Source organism: Pinus tabuliformis, chromosome 4_1 (genome assembly GCF_031772625.1).
Source record: "Pinus tabuliformis cultivar Carrire ecotype Pingquan chromosome 4_1, CPIR1, whole genome shotgun sequence".
Classification (NCBI taxonomy): domain Eukaryota; kingdom Viridiplantae; phylum Streptophyta; class Pinopsida; order Pinales; family Pinaceae; genus Pinus; species Pinus tabuliformis.
Window position 1 is genome coordinate 848,558,273 of NC_142303.1, and position 23,415 is coordinate 848,581,687.

The 23,415-nt window shown below is 39.5% G+C and overlaps 1 protein-coding gene and 1 pseudogene across 1 annotated transcript in view; one reads left to right on the top strand and one right to left on the bottom strand.

Annotated features, from left to right (window-relative positions):
- The window catches only part of LOC149178880 (Endoplasmic reticulum vesicle transporter protein), a 215,578-nt gene that overhangs the window by 40,774 nt on the left and 151,389 nt on the right, over positions 1–23,415 (bottom strand). The window lies entirely within an intron of this gene.
- On the top strand, positions 16,266–16,974 carry LOC149178881 (uncharacterized; annotated as a pseudogene).

The window sequence follows — 23,415 nt, forward strand, 5'->3', positions numbered from 1 at the left end:
CTCAATACAGATCAGTGGTAGGTTCGAGATGGATCTACAAGATCAAATACACTGCAAACAGCAATGTTGAGAAATACAAGGCCAGGTTTGTGGCTAAGGAGTATGATCAAAAGGAAGGAATTTACTACGAGGAGACCTTCGCCCCAGTAGCCAGGTATACATCTATTAGGACCGTGATATCTCTTGCAGCTCAAATGGGATGGGAGATTCATCAAATGGATGTCAAAACAGCTTTTCTGAACAGGGTAATACAAGAAGAGGTATACATTGAACAACCAGAGGACTTTGAGACACATGAGAAGAAGTCTCATGTATGCAGGTTGAAGAAAGCCTTGTATGGGATGAAACAGCCACCTAGAGCATGGTATGGTCGAATTGATGGCTACTTGAAGAAGATGGGATTTGTCAAGAGTTACGTAGATCCAAATCTCTACTATATGGTTGTAGAGAATGTGCCGATAATCTTAGTATTGTATGTATATGATCTCTTTTTGACAAGATCATCCAGGCTCATCAGGGACTGCAAGAAGAATCTAGCCATAGAATTCGATATGAAGGATTTGGGACGAATGCATTATTTCCTAGGGTTGGAAGTTTGGTAGCAAAAGGGAGAGATCTTCCTTGGGCAAGGGAGATATGCTACAGAAACCTTGAAGAGATTCAGGATGGAGGATGTAGACCCATGGCTACTCCAATGATCACCAACTAGAAGAAGATTGATGCATCAGAAGACAAGGATGTTGATCCCACCTTATACAGGCAGCTCATAGGGTCCCCGATGTATTTGGTCAATACCAGGCCGGACATTTGCTACATTGTCAACACCCTCAGTCAGTTCATGGTGGAACCGAAGAGGGCGCAATGGCCAGCAGCCAAACATGTTCTCAGGTATTTACAAGGAACAGTCGATTATGGACTCTTGTACACCAGGAATAAGGATATCAGATTGAGTGGATTTACAGATGCAGATTGGGCAGGTAGTTCAGTGGATTGGAAAAGTACCTCTGCGTATTGTTGCAACATTGGATCAGGAATGACCTCTTAGTGCAGTCGGAAACAGAAGTCTGTGGCTCTGAGATCATCTGAGGCAGAATATATGGCGGCAAGCACAGCTTCGTGTGAGGCCATATGGCTTAGAAAACTACTTGTGAACCTATTCAGAAGGAATATGGAGGCAACCAGGATCATGTGCAATAATCAGAGTTGCATCAAGCTCTCTAAGAATCCAGTGTTTCATGATAGGTCAAAGCATATCGATATCCGATGTCACTTTGTTAGGGACTGTGTCCAACGAGGAGCTGTACAGTTGAGCTACACTCCTACAGGAGAACAAGTGGTGGACATCCTCACCAAGGCCCTTGGAAGGACAAATTTTGACTACTTCAGGGAAAATATGGGGATGGTAAAGAACTCGTTTCAGTAGCAGAAATGGGAGTGATAACAACACGGATGCAGAGGGAGTTGCAGTGCGGATGCAGTGTTGGGAGAAAGGACCAACAACAGCACGGATGCAGAGGGAGTTGTCGTATAGATGCAGCAGTGGCAGTAGCAGAGCCATGGGCAGCAGTACAGGATGCAGCAGTGCAGAGGATGTTGGGCAGGGAGGCTTAGCATCAGCACAGGGACCGATGTCGAATGATCAGGGTGATACTCAGTGAGGAGTATTACTAGAGCACAGTCCTCGCTAAGAGGGAGTGTTGATTTGGGGTAGCATCGGACGTGCTCTAACCACGAAAATTGGTGGAGAGGCTAAAGCACATGAGATCTTTAATACCCAGAAATGGTTTGGGCAGATTCTAAACAGTTTGGGACATATTAAAATAATTAATATTTTTAATGGAGTCCCTAAGTCTAAACTTAGGGAAAATTAAATATTAATGTGAATTAATATGAACCTATGTTAGAAGGGTCAAAAAGTCATGGATCAAGCCAGAGTTAATCTTGGCCGTTGATTAGGGACTTAATCTCGACCATTCATTTGTCAACAAGAAAAGTATAAGAGGAGGCTTGAGGGTCACTTGGAGAACACACTAAGAGAGACTAGTCAGTTCAATTTCTAGAGCGGGGTTAGCTGAGAAATTCGAACTAGTGGTCTGGTGAGCAGTCAGGAGGCAGCAAGTACAGAACAAGGAGAAGGGATCAGCCACTAGAGATCAGTGCTGAGGCAAGAGAGGCAGACGCAGGGCATTTCAAGCAGACACACAGGCAACAGGAGATTACGCAGTCACTAGAGGGCATGCATGTGTGACGCAAAGAGGCCCAGCGCTGACGCAATCAAGCAGGGGCTAACGCAGAGTGTCTAGGAGCCACGCAGAGGTCAGCCAAGCCGACGTTGGGACAAGGAGAAGTGCTGGAGAATTTTTCTCTCTCTGGGTAAGCCAGTTTGGCACCCTGTTGTATTGAAGAATTGTTGAATAATAAAATCCTCCCTTGCTGCACTGGTTTTCCCACATTGGGTTTTTTCGGGGACTATGGTCCAAAATATCTATGTCAATGTGTTGATTCTAGTATATGTATTTGTTTCTGTATTACGGTGTGATATCTGCAACAGAATTTACTTTAATGTTTATTGAAGGTATTTCATAAATAACTTGTTGAAGAATAAGTAGGAAAAGTAAATCAGATGTTGCAAAGATAGAATTTTCACACCTAGCCGCAATCCAAGCAGGGAGATCTTGCACGGTGAAGGAGGCCTATACACAGTTGGAAGAAAAGCCCTAATGCGCAGTCCTATCATGGCCTAGCCACAGGTCCTATCATGCCCTACCCGCAGAAATTAGGAGGACGTTTGCAGCCCTATGGACATTGCTAAGAGGGATATGCCACGCCCTCATCCGCTATACTAAAAGAATCAAGGACGCAGTCAAAGGAGGTCTTAGCCTTCGTTGTCATGAGGAAGTCGTACTGCCTAAACGCAAACCTAAAGGGAGATACCTTATCTCCTATCAAGGCAGCCCTAAACGTTGTTTATAAAAGATGTTTTAGTCGCAGTAGGAGGAGAGTCCAAGCAGCGATTAAGGGAGAGGTATAGCTGCTGTGAAAGGAAGGTCTGATCACAGTCATAGGAGGCCTATTTCAGTAGTCAAAAGAACCTCAACCACAGCAAGAAAAACACTGATCAACGTGTATATTTGAGAGTTGTTTCAGGGGTCAAATTAAAGCGTTGAATTGCTTGCTAGTAGGAGGTTTGTGTGAGCTCATATCAGTCACTCTATAGGTTGTCATAACCTTGTTGTATGCCACTGTATAAGAAGTGAGCATAGACAGTTCAGTCACTGTTAAGGGCTTGAAGGCTACTCTGAATTGTAAAGGAAATGGTCTTTCCTTGGAGACCCATTATAGTCAAATCTGGGCAGATTTTGAGGACTGTTAGGAGACTGCACCTTTGACCTATTAAAGGAGTCTAACTGCTCTGCTAGGTTGTAAGCCATAGCAAGCAGCTAAGACTGGTGAGTGAAATGGTTGATGGTTGTAGCATATTGGATGCCATGATGGATGCAGCATGATGGGTGCAGCATTGGGTGCAACTCAGTAATGGGAGCAGCACAATGATGAGAGCAGCTCAGTGATTGGTGCAGCATAGTGATAGGTGCAGCATGATGATAAGATGCAGCAATATGATGTCTGCAACATGGTAATAAGGTCCAACATGATGATTGAGTGCAGCACAATGAGGTGTAGCACAGTGACGAGCAGCAAGGCGATGGAGTCACCTTGGATCAATGGAAGCAGTATGCCTTCTACTCAACTCAGATCAGCTACCTCATATGCTATCTTCTTAGAGAAGATCTCTGCCCTCATTTAGATAAGTCAATATGTTGACTTCTGATGTATATGTACTATCTCTCTCTGTTGTATTGAAGAACATATAAGAAGAATTGATCAAGGTTTTCCCCACATTGGGGTTTGTCCCTAGCTAGCGCCACATCTTGTGTCCTCTTGTTTTGGCTTGTCTTCTGTGATTTATGTTTATGTTCTATCTACAATTTACTATTATGTTGATGTGATTGCTAATCTGGAAATGATATTGAGCTAATTGGGAAAATTGAAATAAATTGCTCTAAGCATAGAACATACCTAAACTTAATAGAGCATTTGCAAGATGAGGATTATCAAGATCCTCCATTGGAATCTTCATTAGAAGGTTCACCTCTACTTGGAAGAAGTGTCTCGCTGATAATTCCACATTGTGTGGGAGTCATTGTTTATAAGGATGATGGTATGATAACACAAGAATGCAACATGTCAAGATGGTTGAAGTACTTTCAAGAAAGGAGAGGAAGTTGCCAAAGGAAGTCTAGATGACGAAAAGGAGAAAAAAGGTATGTACATATTTAATAGATTAAGTCATGTCATCACATAGTTACAAATATCATGGTTCAATGCTCTATCTCATGAGCATGATCAAAGGAGAAGGGTCTCTTCCTTTCAAAAGATGCATGAAGACATATGTCTTGAACTAGTTCGCATATTGATAAGATGAAATCAACATAATATGACCTCATATGAAATATGAGGTGGTTGACAATGATGAAGGAACTATGAATAGAAATTCCTGGGGAGGAATATGTGAAGAAAGGAAGGTTCGTAAAAGATGCAACTATACTCACGTAAAATAAGTGATCAACATTAGCTATGACATCTCCTTAAAAAAAGATATGAAGACTTTGATAAAGTATGTAAAAGAAGAAGACCCTTGACATTGAAAGTCTTAGAGATGTGTTTATGAATGTGCAGGGTGTTAATATTGCTAGAAGCAGGTGTCATGATGGAAGGCCATCATAAAAAGTAACTTTGAATTGATGTTCATTTTGATTTTTAAACAACATCTGGTTGGGTTGAACTACCGAAAGAGAGTTGTAGATGTCATCTACAACTAGTACTCATGGGAATGGATGGAAGATCCTGAAAGCAACATGACTTGGAAGAGGTAGCTATATGAAGAAAGGCCAAATGTGGATACCTAGATCACTTTCCGATGAAAAGAAGGATGACATGACTATTGGTTCAACACTATGGTTCGTTGAAAGGAAAGTGATGGATGGTTGATGCCCTACGAAGAAAATCTAGAAGATGAAGGCTCCATAATGAAGAAGATGAAGTTCATGACATCGAAAGGAGGAGCCCTACAAGCAGCTGATAGTACCATGATCTCCACCAAAGAGCAGATAGTTGTTGTTGGTAACAAGTCCCTAGTTAAGAGGGAGCTTGGACAAGTCCCTGGGTAAGAGGGAGCTTGGGTATATTCCTTTTATAGGAATGAGCATATCTTCCCTAGTTGAGAGGGAGAGATAGACACATCATTCTTGTCTTCATGTTGTGAAGAAAGAATGGAGGATTGGGTAAGCATCTGAGATTGATTCTGATACTCTTTGAGGATGTGGTAGGGCATCCAATAGGTAAGAGTAGTCGAAGAGGAAATTCCTTGAGGATGTATTATTCCAAGATAGGAATTGTCCTTAAAGGACATGCCCTGTGAACACCATCTTCTCCACAAATGCAAGAACTAGGGTTTCTACAGAAGAAACTGTTGGAGGTCGAAGTTGCAGAAGAAGTTGTTGGGGGTCGAAGTTGTAGAAGAAGTTGTTGGGGATCGTAGTTGTTGGAGAAGCAGCTAGGATCGAATTTGCAGAAGTTTTTGGGGTAGAAGTTGCTAAAGAAAAGAAAGTTCATCGAGGAGGAAGGATTGACTTGGTCTTGGAGGGGACTTTGACAAGTTTCCTAGGTCTTGGAATTCGTCAATTGAAGTTCTATAAGAAGAGAAAAATTCTGGTGGGTTGTGCTCTCAAGAGGAGAGGTTTTGGCCCTGGCTAATAGCATATATCTTGTGTCCTATTGTCTCATTGATCTTCATTGTTTCGTAGTTGTTTGACGATAGAAAACACTAATAATAATCATGGGAAAGAAGAAGCTAATCAAGTTAAGTAAAAATACATCACAAGCAGTTAACAAAGTAAGAGTAATCACCTAATCTAGCTACCCTTGATTTCTCAACATCAACCCCATTGTCTGATCTGAGGACTCTGACCATCCTCCCTATCTAGTTCTCTACGAGAGATTTGAACTCCTGAATATTACCTAAGACATCATCCTTGTCTCCATGAAGCAGATCCATGTCCTTCTAGAACAATCATCTATAGAGGTCACGCAATAATTGTAACCACTTAAGGACCTCACTAACATAGGACCACACACATCTTAATGCACTCGATACAACAACCCCTTGGACCTATAATCCCTTCTCAGAAATGATGTATGGGCATACATTCCCAAAGCACACCCTTTACATGCACCCTGATGCCCCAAACAAAACTTTGGAACACCAGTGACAATCTCCCATAATATATATAGGTAGAGCCCTGTGATGCAAATGTTCCATCCTCATGTGCCACAACTCACACAAGTTGTCATTGTCATGCACTAGTGCTCACACCGTTTGACCCCTCAACATATATAAATTCCCTTCTCTTCTTCCAATCACTCGGCAAGTGCTTGAACTAGAATCTCTCAACCTAACAAGTACTTTTCCATCATAGATGCACATCTCGTGCCCCTTGTCCTCCATTTTGAGATTGCTAGAAGATTTTTGGTCAATCTTGGTACAAATAAAACCTCAGTCACCTCCAAAGTCTCTCCTGACTCTAACTGAAATTGGATGCTACCAATCATGGTTCCCCTCTACTGCACACCTAGTATTACTGTCAATCTCCACATGTAGCTTTGAGTCTGGCTCTAACATACTTGTGAATAGATCATGTGATTCATCCATATGAGGAGAAGCACCATTGTCCTAAAGTAAAACAAATCTTTCATTCTTTCTTGATCTTATTCAAATTGATTTTAGGACCACGATAATTGAATATTTAATAACCTCTTCTTTTTTAGCAATGGTGCCAAAAAGACAGGACACAAGTGAGAAATCTCTCTCAAACTCAGCAGCAATCTCAGCCACCTATGTGTCAGTTGATGTAGCTACCTGTGTCTTCCCTTGCCCTTCTTCTTGTTTGGACATTGAACAACATAGGGGCCGAATTTGTGACATGCAAGGCACTTGAATTTGTCCATGTCCCTCCTCTCTCCAACTCCCGAAGTACCTTTTCCCCTTGTGTTCTTCGTCCCCTTACCCTTCCTTGCCTAACTGGCAAGGGAAAGGTTCTCATCATCACACTTTGACTAGCCCCTCTAACGAACAAAGTTCGTTTACACACAAATAGATTCAAAATATCTAGAATATGAGAATATCCATCACAATATAAATAATATTTATATATAAATGTTTGAATGTACAATTGATATTTTTGAATACAATGATGACCCCATATATATAGCTAGGTGGAAGTGACCTTTCGTAAGTAGTCATCTCCTTTTGGGACATGCCCTTTCATAATTAATTATACTTGTGAATTGGTATTTATCATCATTATTTATATTATTCTATACACTATTATGTTCATAATATTATTTTCCCATTGTGAAATGCTTTGTCCTCGAAGCATATTGATGAAAAGTCTTAATATCTTTTTTTGTCCTCTGATGTCGTCACAACTTTGTTAGGATATTCCGACACATAGGAAATAGTTAAGTATAACTTGGTATAGTGTAGAGTTAGGTAAAGTGTGTTTCTTTACTATGTACTTTTGTAACTTACAATCCAACGGTCACGATATGTTGTGATCTGACAGTGCATTCTCTCCTCGATATTATCGACACTTGATCCGTGGCTTAACACTCGATTGGTCCATGATCTCTATTTAAAGAGCGTGGAGGGTCATTTGTAGGGGAACCGTTCATGAGAGAAGCTTATGTAAATTTTCATTCTTTTATTAATAAATAGCCTGAAGTGGCCACGTTGGCTCAAGCCGTGGACAGTTTCCCTCTTTGAGGGTTTTAACCATGTCAATAATCGTGTATTGATCTGTGATCTATTTGTGAGCGGTGTCCTTTGGTGTTCTATCTGAGGAACTTACCCTGTAAATTCCTACATGGTATCGGAGCTATATGAGGGCCACATCTGTTGGTGATCCAAATCTGAAGCCAGTACAACTGCATCCGACTGTCGTTTCCTAGATCTATTGTTTTTTACTACTTTCGGGCCGAGAGGACTGCTTTATTGTGTTAGGAGCATCTGTTCCAGTGAAGAACACCCTTTCGTTTCACACGAAAACGTTTCCGGTAGCTCTAGCTACGTCATTTTTAAGATTTGGAGGTATACAGTGTTTGTTTGCAGTTTTTATTTATTTTCTCTCTGTTTATTCCAGTTTATTTATCTTTCTGTTTTTTATTACCGGATCTATACCTTTCATTTCTGCGTATGCTCTTTGCCCCACGACTCTGTGCGATCTGGGCAAATCAAAAACAGAAAGGAAGGATTTTTCTCATGCATATGCTCTTTTCCGCCGCGCTTACTGTGATCTCGGAAAATCAGAAACATTGAGGAAAATATTTAGTTTCCAACTAAAGCTAACTTCAAGCCGTAAGGTTTGTTTTTTTTGTATGTTCGTGTTGGGTTTTGTGGTTTTTGTTTTGTAGGAAAAAAAGAGCTTTTTCAAGTAAGCATGCACCCCAAAGATTCAGTGACTAAAAAAAAAATACCCCCTTCCTCTTTTCCAAAGCACGCACCCCAAAGCTTCAGTGACAAAAAAAAAACCCTTCCTCTTTTCCAAAAATTACTAGCTTTTTGAACTAGCTCACTTGGTCCAAAGTTACTTTATGAGAATAGAGGTCTTAAGTTCAAGTCTTTCTTTTTGTTGAGTTACTTTTTCAAAAAGCACATGTAACTTATGTTTTAAAGTTACTTTATGTAAAAGTGTTCTCACCCATTATAAAAAGTGAGTCACTTATAATTCTAAAGTCTCTTTATTTTTTATCTAAGTTACAATTTAGTGGGTAGCTCATAAAGTACCATTGTAAAAGTGACTTTCACTTCTTTATAAAAGTGAGTCGCATAAAATCTTTTTTTTTTAAAGTAAGCTAATTAGATTAAGTTTGGAAAGGGGGGGGATTATTTTTAAATATAACATTAGCATTCATTTCCGCACATTCACACACTTCGTCGGCATCTTCAACAACTTTTCTTCAAAAAGCCATAACTTTTTCATCCTGAAGCCGATTTCAGAGCCATTTTTTTTAATCAGCCTAATTTTTCGAGATCTTTCCATTGGAACACTTAGTTTCAACATCTACAGCGTCAGTGTCTGTTAAAATGGAAAGTCCATGCCAAGTTATTCTTGACAGCACCAACTACTTTCAATGGTGGTCCGACATTGTGGATTTACTTAGAAGTAAAAGTCTTTACAGAATAGCCTCAGGCCAAGAAACCAAACCTCAAGATGAAGATAAGGCAGCCAAATGGGAAAATAGGCAAGATCAAGCACAGGGTTGATAGGGATGTCTATTTCTCCAGACCTTAGATTCCATATCGCAGAACTTGATACTCCTAATGAAGCAATGAAACAACTCACTAAAGTTTTTGGAATTAAAACTGAAATTACAGCGCATCAACTCGAAAATGAGTTGCTTACATTAGACCCCAATAATTTTTCTTCCATTGAATTTTTTTGTCCAAATTCAAGACCCTTAGACTTCTCTTGGAAGGTGTTAAGGTTAAGAAAGAATATGGTAGCCTTATCTATTCCATTCTTACTAAGTTGGGACCAGCGTACTCTGTGTTTGTTTCCACCTTCCATTCTACTAGAGAAGCCTTTTTTTCTCAAGGACAAGACTACAAGTCCCCCTCTTTTGATGTCTTTTATGATTCTTTAATAAGATAACAAGAAAAGCTCTTATATCTTGGTCTTCTTAATCTTGGAAACTCTTCTAAGAAAGCCTTAGCCGCCCAGCAGCAACCAAATTCAAAGAATCCTAAGAAGTAGTATCCTAAAAAGAATGGTCCTAAACCAAACAAGGGTCCTAAGCAATTTCAGTCTCAAAATGAAAAATCATTTCAACAAAATGATAAGGCAAATAAAAACAAAGAGAAGAAGACTGATAGACATTGCCACTTTTGTAATCGATATGGCCACTTAGAATCCAAATGCTTTAAGAAGATGGAAGTCTTGGAAGCAGCAATGAAGAAGCATAACATCCATTTGGAGCACTCTTCAACTTCAATTTCATCTTCAAGAATAGCACTTTCTGCATGTGGTTGTCAAGCATCTTGGTCTAGTTATGCACTAAATGTATCTTCTTCTTCTCATTCTCATGAGACGCTCATTGATTCTGGAGCTTCTTATCACATGGCCAAAAACAAAGCCATGTTGGTGATGATAGATCTTTTCTTCTTTAAATGATTGTAACACCAAAAATATATATGTTGGTGATGATAGATCTCTTAGTGTTGTAGGGACTAGAACTGTTCATCTAGACAATGGTCAATTTAATGATGTATTATGTGTTCCAACCTTATTCTGCAACCTTCTATCTGTATATCAGATAACTCATTCAGGTGAAGGTAAAATCGTTGAATTTTCACCTCATGATGTTGTAATTAAGGACCTAAGAGATCCTAGACAGATTTTAGCTACTGGCATTGCTGATGATTCTACAAGGTTGTATAAGTTTAACAACTTTGGGTCATCAAATCTTCCCTCGGTATTTGTTGCTCATAATGATGAAGTGAGCAAAGTTTGGCATGAGTGATTTGGTCACTTAAACTATCACTCCCTTCAGAATCTATGTAAAGAAAATATGGTGACAGGTCTTCCAATGGTATCTTGCAGAGATGGTGTTTGTTCTGGATGTGTACTCGGAAAACATCATCGGGATAGTTTTGAAAAACGTGCCTCTTGGCACGCCTCAGCCCCTTTACAGCTTGTGCATAGTGATTTATGTGGTCCACTTCCAGTTGTTTCATTCTCTGGCTACAAGTATTTATTAAATTTCATTGATGATTTCTCCAAACGCACTTGGGTATACTTCTTAAAACTCAAGAGTGAAGTATTTAACATGTTCTTGGCCTTAAAGGCCTTTGTTGAAAAACAATCTGGACATCAAATTCTTAAGCTAAGATTTGATAATGGCGGAGAATATGTTAACAACAAATTCATCAACTTTTGCACTGAGAATGGAATTCAAATGCAACATACTATTCCATATACTCCACAACAAAATGGTGTAGCTGAAGGAAGAATCACACCTTAAAAGAAATGGCTAATTGTATGCTTCAATCTAAAGGACTTAGTCTTCATTTTTGGGCAGAAGCAATTAACTGTGCAAATTACATAGTAAATCGCACTCCTACTAAGGTTTTAAAAAATATCACTCCAGAAGAAGCATGGAGTTCAATTAAACCATATGTAAGTCACTTTCGTGTTTTTGGAAGTGAAGCATGGGCCCATATTCCAGATGAGAAACATAAAGCTTTAGAACCTAAGAGTGAAAAATGTATTTTTGTTGGATATTCTGAAGATGTCAAAGGATATAGACTTATTCCACTTAAGTCCAAAAATATTATCATTAGAAGAGATGTAAAGTTTGTTGAAAATATATCGGCCTACGAGCCTAGTTCGGCGGATGTGCCACCTCTCTCTATCCCTTCTACTTCTAAAAATATTTCTTCTTCAGATGATGACAGTGAGGATGACAATCCTCCCCCACCTTCTCAGGATCCTCCTTCAACTCCTCAGCTTCCAAAATGGGTCTGTGCTACTCAGGATGCAGCAGGTGCTCTTGCCGGTGATCCTACAGATCAACAACATACACATTCTCAGTTCGATAGAGCCTCTTCTTTACTGGCTCAAGCTTCAGCGAATTATGATCCTGACACCTTTGCAGAAGCTTCAAGCCATCCAGATTGGGACGCAGCTATGAATGTAGAATATCGTTCATTATTGGCAAATTATACATGGGATCTTGTTCCTCTTCCAAAGGGACGAAAACTTGTTAGATGCAAATGGGTTTACAGAACCAAGTATGGACCAGATGGAAAAGTTGATAAACATAAAGCTCGCCTTGTTGCTAAGGGTTTTTCACAAGTTGAAGGCATTGACTATACTGAAACCTTCTCCCCTGTTGCCAAAATGAACTCTATCTGCCTTGTTCTTTCCCTTGCTACCGCTTTCAAATGGGAAGTCCATCAGATGGATGTTAAATCTGCCTTCTTACATGGGGACTTGCATGAAGAAATCTATATGGAACAACCTCTTGGCTTTATACAAACAGACTCCAGCCTTGTATGTCGGCTTAAGAAATCCCTTTATGGTCTCAAGCAAGCCCCCCAGGCTTGGTATGCCAAAATGGATAGCTTTCTTTTAGAAACTGCCTTTTCTAGGTGTCATTCTGACAATACTGTCTACACCAAGAAAGTGGGCAAGTCTCTTATCATTCTTGTTCTTTATGTTAATGATCTTATTTTTATTGGTAGTGATCCCAACCTTATAAACCATGTGAAGTCTAGCCTTGAAAAGAAGTTTGAAATGATAGACTTAGGACACTTGCATTATTTTCTTGGTCTTCAATTCTTGCAATCCAAGGAAGGTATTCCCTTTCCTAGTCCAAGTGTGCCTGTGATCTTCTATGCCATTTTCACATGGAAGACTGTAAGCTAGCCCCTTCTCCCTTTCAGTCTGGAGCCAAACTTTCAGTCACTTGTACTTCCCCTGAAGTTGATGCTACCTTATACCATCAACTTGTAGGAAAAATTTTGTATTTGACCCATACTCGTCCTGACCTTTCCTTTGTTGTTGGCCTAATTACTCGCTTTATGCAAAACCCACATGAAAGTCATTGGAAAGAAGCTAAAAGGATATTTCGTTATGTTCGAGGTACAGTTCAGTTTGGGATTCATTACAGTGCAGAAGCATCTCCTCTATTGGATGGTTTCACTGATTCTGATTGGGCTGGTGACCCTGATGATCGGAAGTCTACTGTAGGTTATGTGTTCACTCTTGGTTCAGGATCTATTACATGGGCTTGCAAGAAACAAAGTGTCATTTCTCTTTCTTCAACAGAAGCAGAGTATCGTGGTGTCGTAGAAGCTAGTAAGGAAGCCCTGTGGCTTCGTCAGATCCTGTCAGAGTTTGGCTTTCAGCAGCAGCATCCGACTACACTTCAGTGTGATAATCAAAGTGTCATTCAACTATGCAAAGATCCAGTCCAACATCAGCGCAGCAAACACATTGTACTGCACATGCACTTCATCAGAAAGCTCATTCATGACCATGTAGTGCCTAGTAGTGTAGCAATCAAGAGTTCTTTCTCTGGTACAACTTCATCTATAGCTTAGGGTTCATCTCTTGTTCTAGAGATCCTTACAAAATATGATGACAAAGTATCATATTTTGTCATCTATATTGTTCTTAGCTCATTCTTGAGACTAGTTGTCTGACCAATATTCTTGATGGTGAACAACTTGGAGAGGGCTTCCTACATTTCTTTAGCAGAGTCTATATTGGATATGTATGGGATTAGATTGTCTTTCACTCCATCTACTAATAGATTCATGGCCAAGATGTTTGTTTCACTCTACTTCTCCTTTCATGTGTCATCTGTAGGTTTCTTAACTTTTCCTTGAACAAAATCCAAAACTTTATGCTTAGCAATAATAAGATCTATCTTCTTCTTCCATGTCCTGTAGTTGGAGGCTCCTTCTAGCGTGTTTTTTGTTTTCATTGAAGTTGTCATAGTCTCTATAGATAGTATGCTTCTCTTCTTATATGATCTTTTTCTTAATGGCCTTCTTTTGTTCCTTCCTCCTCAATCCATCTTTCAATAGACCTTCAAGCTGCCTTTTTCCTTCCTTCTTCACCTTAGCTTTGATACCATGTTAGAAAATCAGAAAGGCAGAAATATTTTCTTATGTTGATAATTACTTGTGATATTCTTGTAGTCTTATTAACTTTCTTTATGTTCTTCTTTTATCTTCCTTTTAACAAGAAAATATCAAATCAAAACATGAAGATCAGTGACACCAGATGTAGGTACTCAGCTAGGGCTAAAACCCCCTCTCTAGGGGAAAACCTAGTCAAACTCTTCCACTAACCAAATTGAAATAGACCAAGACCTTAGATCTGACCAAAAGACCTTTCTCCTCCACCAAGTCAGCCTTCCAATATGATTCAACAAACTTTAGTATGTTAAACTCACATGGAATGTAAACAACAAATATGAAAGATAAGCATTGATTGCATATATTATTGACATGATATACATTTATAGTACATTGATGTGACCCTTGGATTCATATTCCAAGTGGTCTCTTGGACTTCGGTGGTTGTTCACATTCCACACCAACCCATAGAGGATTAGGTGTCCAACATTCCCCCCCTTAATCCGAAGGGGTATGTATGAGTCCAAGAAGAGAGCTGTAATACAAAATGTGCAAAAATGCATGGGAGCACTAGGCTAAATGTGCTCTCTGAAATGTTGGTATAAGGCGGGTGGTTTAAGGATGACCACCAACACTGGAACGCTTAGTGCAGTTCCCGGAACTCTTCCAAATCTGGCATGAAGTTGAGGTCTTCTGCTAGAGGAAGTGCTCCTCATATTTTGAAGACAGAAACCTTCAACCTTGAAAGGGAGGTCTCACCCCGCACAAAAAGGGAGAACCTCAACCTGAAAAGGGAGGTCTCAACTTGTGATGGTTTAAGGATGATCATCAACCAAAGGCATGCTCAGGGGCATCTTTGTCTCTGGCTACAACTCTGAATCTGGTATGGTAGGTTGTGGCTCAGGCTCACTTGATGTGGCTTTGAAACTTGTATATGACCATCACTTCCCCCCCTGTCAGATACAAGGTGAAATGATGGAGAAAGCTCAACTGCAAGACTGTACAATACTCTAGAACAAGTTCTGATATATGACTGAAATATCTTCTTAGTTGTTGAAGCCCATTGCCAAGAAGCGATCCATCCAAGATGAATCTTTGTTCTTGCAGGAGGCTTATTTTTGAAGCATCTGTTTGAAGAATGAGTGGTTTTATGACAGTGCTCACATGGATGAAGATCAAAACAGTGATCTTTCATATGGCCAACTCGGTCACAATGTTGGCATTTAACAATCTGTTGTGGTTGTTGTGGAAGAGGACCAGAATCTGAAACAACTGAAGGTGAACTGTCATGAAGAAATCCAACACTCTAAAATTGAATGGGCTTGGAACAGTCTAGAATATGAAAGGACGCATCCTTATCATATCCAAGACATGTTCTATGTTTGTTGTGGACAAGCTCTTCCCAAGGTCTGATGACTGACTTGGGATACCATGCAGGCTGAATTTCTGCATCTTTCTGCAAATCTGCTTCTTCATTGGGTACTAAATCAACATTATTGATTTGATGCTTATGGGAGTCTATCTCAATGTTCTGAACAGAAACAGGTTCAGAATGATGACTCCACTGCTGCAATTCTTCTTGTTGTAGCTTTGACTCGAGTTGAAGAAACTCGATCATTTCCTGTGCATTTTGTAGACATGTTTGAATGTCGACAAGAGTGGTTTTGTTGATTTCTACTCTGTCATAAACAATTGATTGTATTGAAGTATTCAATGACTCTAATACATTATTAATTTGAGCCATTTTGTCAACAAATCAACCTCAACAAATAAAGGTGTCGATTTCCAACAAACATGCACCTTTCAACACTTTTTATAAACTGCCATTATTCTTTATGCCTTCATTATACATTGTGTCATTGATACTTTGATTACACCACCAGACTTGCAAGCATTGCCTTACTTCACCTAGCAGCAGAACGACCTAGCCTTCACTTAGAAGCAATATGACCTGATCTTACTCATTTTCGACAACCGAAGATGAATCAAACTCTAGAAAACTTTGAATTCTTGACCATGAAGATAATAGCTTGAGAATTCTCAATCTCAGTCTTGAAACAATTTTGGGGCTTCTTAATAATGATAAAAGAATCCAATTGAGCTCCCCTTTTTTTCTTAATACAGGTTAGCAACAAAATATCATTTCTATTACAGGTATTACTGAAGACTCAGTTTTTGTTTCAACATACCCTTATGACCGTCGATCCTCCCATCCACCAGCTACACACTAATCTCTCTTAATCTGAGGGCCACCAAATCACTATTTTATTGAACCTCGAGTCAACACCATATGTTGTCCAACTATATTCAAACGCTAAACTTTAGCAGCTCTTGTGAGCCTCACGATAACATTCAAGCTGGATAAAGCATCAAAGTTTCTTCATGGCATTGTTGGACAAGCATTGGAAAGTACCGCAACTGGAAGACCATGGCCTAGTACACCCATTGTTGCATGCAATACTCTAGGCTCAAAAAGTGCGTAGGTGGCATGATTAGAGAGATGTTTTGGCTAGGCATCCTGAGAGGAAGCCAGAAGGATTCCTTAATCACCAGTTATGTAAAGCTATTGAGTACAGCCTCCAGATCCCATGTAGTAACACTTCCTCCTCCACCAAAGAGGAAATCACAATGGTGGGTCGTCGATGGAGAAATGCACGAGGTTGGGGATGATGTCCCCCCTAGAGAAAGGTTTCACATACCCCAAGAAAACCTGCCCAACAGGAGGAGGAAATCACTGTGAGCTCAGTTCATGAAGAAGACTCGACTGGTTCTCAAAGAGACTGAGGCTGAGCCCTAGTGCAAACAATATATAGAGTTATTTCAAGAGTTGAGAGAGAACTGGGAAAGGCTTTACAAGGAAAGTTGCCCGGGAACGTGCTCGTTATGATTCTAAAGAAGATGATGATGTAGATTTTTCTCCAAACAGGAGGCGGTCTTTTTCTACTGAACCAATGAGGAAGCCTTTTTCGTCTGAACAAATGAAGGCAAGAAGAACTAGGTACAGTCAGCCAATTAGCAATCAAGGCAGGATGGGATTTCTTTGAGATAAACTTGAATATGATCGAGAGAGAAATCTAACGGAACGGGCATTTGCTCCACTAGATTCTGGGAGAAGTTTTAACCCACATCAGGGATTCTCCAAGGATGAACCTGGTAGAAATTTTAACCCACGTCAAGGATACTTCAGGGATGTACCAAGCAATGGGTGAAACGCGGTCGCATCCTTGGGAAGAGAACATGAAACGTTTCTCACAAATGAGGCAGAGAATCAACAGAACTAAGTAAATGTTGGACTGCTCAGAGTGGCAAATCTAATCAATTTAGAGGCAAATTTGACAGGTGTGGAAAAGAACTCAGCAAGATTCATGTTGAGAGGTCAGATCGACAGGCGTGTGGCAAGGAAAATGGACCGATACCCTGTGAAATCCGCTTAGTAATGAAATAGGTATGTATGCACAGAGTAAAACGCTCTATAAGGTGGCAATTCTGATCAGGAGAAAGGCAGAACTGACATGTATATAGAGACCACAAAACAAGTGGCTCAAATTGGAGCAGGGCAGGAGAATGCCAGCTCTGATATCATGTTAAACACACATGGAATGTAAACAACGAATATGAAAGATAAGCATTGATTGCATATAGTATTGACATGATATGCATTTATAGTACATTGATGTGACCCTTGGATTCATATTCCAAGTGGTCTATTGGACTCTTGTGGTTGTTCACATTCCAAACCAACCCATAGAGGATTAGGTGTCCAACAGTTTCTTTTAGTCCAACAACTATAGCCCGGCAACAATCCATAATTTCGGCCCAAATACTCCAAGATTTCGACCTAGCTACAGTATTGCAATTTCGGCCCTTCCAGTGACCCAGCAACTTTGCATGTGTGAGACAAGGAGAGAGAAAATTTGACTTCTTTTGCTTGACAAAGACTTCATTTTCCTTCGCTAGGGTTTCCTTCCTCTTCCTTGAATTTCCCACACTTTTTCTGCCTCCAGCAACTGCAAATCGAACTTGTTGTTGATGTGGTCAAATGAGTCGAGTTGCTACCCATTTATAGTGAAATCTACCTCCCTAATTAGGCTAACTTGTCTAGGTTGAGGCCTACTTGGTGAAGGAGGCCTAAATGACCTATTTTACATAAAAATAAATTTCTTTCTTAATTGATAGGGCCCAAGAAGTGTCTTTTACATTATGACATGGATAAGGACACTTGACATAAACCTTAGAAGCCTACTTTGGAGGCTTTGACCTAAAAACCATTGACCCAAGCATGAAACCCATGCTTTAATAAGTACATTTCTTTTATAATAAAAAATCATTTTTCTTTCTTTTGAAAAATACATTTTAAATACAATTATGAAGACCGACACTAATTACATTTTTCAACAGATCTTTTCTTTTGCAGTGTCCATATCAAGGTCTTCATACCTTCTTCTTCCATGCAAATGTCATAGCTAATTCTTCTAGTTATTGTATGTTGATCACATATCTTATCTTACATAACTACAGTTGCATCTTTCATGAACTCTTCTCCTTTTCTTCACATGTTGCTTCCCCGGGAATTTCTATACATAGTTTCTTCATCATAAGAACCATAATTGTAAACCAACTCATATTCCATATGAGGTCATATAATATTGATTTCATCTTATCAATATGTAGAAGAGTTCAAGGCATATTGTCTATGTGCCTTCATGCATCTTCCTAATGGAAGAGATTCTACTTCTTCAATCATGCTCATGAGATAGAGCATTCAACCATGTTATCTGCAACTATATGATGACGTAACTTTATCTATCTAATATATACATACCTCTTCCTCCTATTGGTCATCTAGACTTCCTTCTAGCAGTTTCCTTTCCTTGCTTGAAGACGAAAGTACGTCAACCAACTTGACATGCTACACTACTTTGTCACCATACCGTCATTCTTTTAAACAGTGGATCCCACACAAGGTGGAAATGTGGACTATTTGCAAGACGCTTCTTCCAAGTAGAGGTGAACTTTCTCATAAATATTCTAGTATAGGATCTCGACGATCCTCATTCTGCAAATTCTCCTTTCTAATAATGATGATATATGATGACCTTTCTTTATATTCTATCTTGCTAAATGACTTTCCTTCAACCAAATATACTTCTACTTTGGTTGTCCTTGTATGCTTCCAATGAAAATGCCATTTCTATCATGATGACTACTATAACCATGTAGGCTTTCTACTTCAGCTATCCTTCCATGCTTCTCTGATGATGTCATCTCTATCTTGCTATAATGCATCATATCATACTTGTGATGCTTCCTATGCAATTGAAAAGAACTAAGTGAAGGAGATTATCTCAATCATAATAGAGGTCTTTCACTTCCTCCTTTGATTTCTTCTTTTGTGATTCTTCCACTTGTTCGGTAACATGGGCTTCACTTTTTTCCTTCTCTTCTTGTTGTCCTTCTTGAGTTTGGGATAATTCCTTTTGTAGTGCCCATATTCATTACACTCATAACATTGTATCTTTGACATATTTATCTTCTTCTTTTTCCGAGGACCAAACTTTCCTTTTTTTTTCTAACCATGGCAGCATATGCTTGAACTTGATCATTTGATCCAACATCGCTTTTTGCCTTCAACCTAGTTTCTTCAATCTTACATAATGACCAAAGTTCACTGAATGGAGTGGCTTCCTTCTTCCCATAAATACTTGATACAAAGTTGCCCCATTCATCAGGTAGTGCATTGAGCACGACGTGGTCATTTTTTTATCAAACATTATTTCTCCTAGTTCTTGTAGTTGATCTCTTATTTGTGACACCCTCATAAGGTATGAGGTTATCCCTTCTTCCTTTGATACCTTCATTTTGTATAATTCAGTTCTCAATGATATAACTTCTCCTGCAGTGCTTACAGAAAACAATTCTACTAGCTTTTCATGGATATCTTTCGATTTCTCCAATTTTGCTACATAAGGGATGAGGGAATCCTTCATTGATTCTATGAGGATTCTTTAAGCCCTTATTTCTCCTTTCATGTACTTCGACAGCGCTTGCGATTTCTCTTGTGATGGTTTGGAGATTGAACCCTTAACATGTTCAATAACGTCATTCTCTATGAGGATCAAATCTATCCTCTTCTTCCATGCAAGGAAATTTGATGACCCAACCAGTTTATTGCTTTCCTTGCAGAGTGAAATAATTTTGATAGTAGATTCAGACATTGGTATAAAGATACTTACTTGCAAGTGAAGATGTTCCTAGATCATGATATCTTCACCTTGATGCCTTCTTGATGATGTTGCTTCCTTGATGATCTTCTTCATGGATATTTGAGATGTGATTTTTGCTTCAATGTGAGGGAAATCACCTTGATGTCTTTGATGATGGCAATGCTTCTTCTTGCTTCCTTGGAAGATAATGTAGAATGTGGAGACTTCAAGATGCTTCAAACATGTAGTCCTTCTTTCTTTGAGTGGAGGTATGGTCGTTGAGGTCTTCTTCTCTTCTTGATGATGTGATGCTTGAGATGAGTAGTCCTCCTTGGTGCTTCTTAGTCCTCCTTAATGAATTCCTTGTGCTCGGCCCTTATCTATCCTTCTTCAATGATGTGATCTTCAACCTGCCTATTCTTGTCTTGTCACCTTAGCTCTAATACCATGTTGAGAAATCTAGGGGCAACTAGGTTATGTGATTTCTTTTACTTTGAGAGTTGATTGTGATGTCTTTATACTTATCTTGATTAGCTTCTCCTTTAACTTGATTATTATTGTGTTTTCAATCATCAAACAGCTACCAAACAAGAAGATCAAAGAGAGAAGAGGACACAAAATGTAGGCTACTAGCAGTTGAGAAATCTAGGGCATCAAGATTAGGCGATTTCTCTACTAATGATAATTGTTTGTGAATGTTTTTTACTTCAATAGATTAGGATCTTCTTTTAGTTAGATCATTATAGTGTTCTTCTTCATTAAAAACTGCCAATGCATAAATCGTAAAGAGACAAGAGACACACAATGTAGGCTATCAGCTAGGACCAAAACCTCTCCCACTTGAGAGGAAAACCCAAACGATTCATTAAAAACTGCCAATGCATAAATCGTAAAGAGACAAGAGACACACAATGTAGGCTATCAGCTAGGGCCAAAACCTCTCCCACTTGAGAGGAAAACCCAAACGAATTCTTCTTCTTATAGAGACTTCAATTGACGAATACCAAGACCAAGACCCTTGACCTATTTTCCACTCCAAGACCAAGACACAAAGCTTCCTTGATGAGATCCTTCTTGCTTTAGTCAACAATAGTCAAACCTTTGCTCCTTCCTCCTTCTCAACTACCCTTCAAAATTCGGCTTCCTTGACTCTGCTTCAGACCTGCAACCCTTTTCGGCCCTAATTCAGAAACCCTAGCACATGCAAATGACCTTCTCTTGTGCCTTGATTTCCTTTGCAACTCTTCTTTGGCAACTCGACTTGTAATGCACCTTGATCTTCTCCTTGTTTTGACCTACGAGTATCACAACAAGAACTCGGCTTCTTTTGCAGTGGACAGCACCCTTTCCTCGCACATGTGGAGTAGATTATCCCAAAAAACAGATCAGAAATTATCTTAATTATGTTCCTCCTTCCTTCGCTTGGATATAATTCTCCTTTTATGATCCTCGCATTTCATTATTGCAGACTTATCCTTGACCGAATTTCTTGCTTCCAAATGAGAGTCGAGTTGCCTATATATAGTGATTTGCCCATGCATATAAGCCGACTTGATAGAGGGTGAGCCGACATGTCCTTTGGTGTAGATCATTTACTCCATCTTGTAGCCGACTTGAAGGAGATGCTTTTGCTTGGTCTTGGAGGGCCTTCTTATTCTTTTAATGACTCATACAAAAATGTAACATGCCCAAGAAGGGTTTTTCATACATGACATTGACTCAATTTGACTTTTATGACTTGATGACAAAACCTAAAGGTTCACAATGGGAACCTTAACTAAAATAAAATTCCTTGATCATGAAACCCATGATTCAAGCACTACAAAAATAATTTTATTTTCTTCTTTACATCAATTACATAAAATCACAATTACACGTCATTATGAAGACCGAACCTAGTTACACTTTTCAACACTCCCTCTTAACTAGGGAGGTATTCATAATGGTACTTGGACATTCTCAATCTGAAGAATTCTCATAAGAAGAGTCGGATTGGTAACCCATCTGTTTAGCATCATATCAACCAGCATTGTCACATAGCAAGGCCTTGACTAATAGCTCTATCTCTCCACAAGATCTAAGCTCAATGTTGGCGAGACCAATGATGTATAGACACCCTCATCATTGTCTCTCTCGGAACATACCCCACCCGGGTTCTCAGGGTGTGTTCCACCAGGACTATTCTTATCTTGGATTCTCAATCCTCAAAGAATATCAGTCTTCTTCGACTACTCTTATCTTGGATGCCCTAACTCATCTTTGAAGAGTATTGGATCCTAGATGTTTACCCACTCCACTCTGTCTTCCCAAGTGAAGACAAGAATGATGTGTCTATCTCTTCCTCTTAATTAGGGAGGACATACATATTCCAATGAAGGAATGTACCTACGCTCCCACTTGGCTTAGGAATTTTGCTTCCAAGTTTCTACCAAGTAGGAAACTTGTTTCCAAGCTCCCTCTTAATTAGGGACCTACAACAGCTCCTCAGGTGGAGATGATGGGACAACCAACTTCTTGAAGAACTCCTCCTCACGATGTCATGAACTTCTTTTCTTTATTCAAGAGTCTTCATGTTTTGGGACTTCTTCATAGGGCACAGACCATCCATCACTTTCATTCATGAGTCAATCATGTCATCATTCCTTTCATCAGAAAGTGATCCATCAGTCCATATCTAGTCTTCCTTCATGCCATGTTGCCTTCTTCATGCCATGTTTCCTGAAGGAACTTCTTTCCTACTACATGGTCAACAGTGGTGGAAGACATCCATAGCTCTTCCCTTGGTAGCCCTGCATAAGCCCATCCAAATATTTGTTCAAAAATAAGAAATGAACACTTAAATCAAAATTACCTTTGTGATGGTCTTTCATCATGACATCTCCTAGTTTGCATCAGCATCCTGCATATGCATTGACACATCTCCAAAAGATATATATTATCAAGGGTCTCTTTCTTTTTCAGACTTCATCAGAGTCTTCATATCTTTCATGGAGATATCCTAGTCAAATCTTCTAGTCCTTGGATGTTGATTGCCTTTTCCATGGTTGCATATTCCACGATCTCTTCCTTCCTTTCTTCACACATTTCATTCCCAGGAACTTCCAATCAGAGTTCCTCCAATTATTGTCAACCACCTCATATTACATATGAGGACATATTATGTTGATTTCATCTAGTGAATGTGTGACCCATGCCTTCCTGCATCCTTTCGAAGGAGGAGATCCTTTCTTTTGATCATGCTCTTGAGATAGAGCATTTCTTCATGATACCTGCAACCATATGACATGACTCTAAAATATTAAATACAAGCATACATACCTCATTTTCCTTTAGGTCATCTTGGACTTTCTTTTAGCAGCCTCCTTGACTGAAAGAACTCCAACCCCTTGATCTACTTCACCTCCTTTGATATCATACCATCATCCCATGAATTCCACAAGTTGGAAC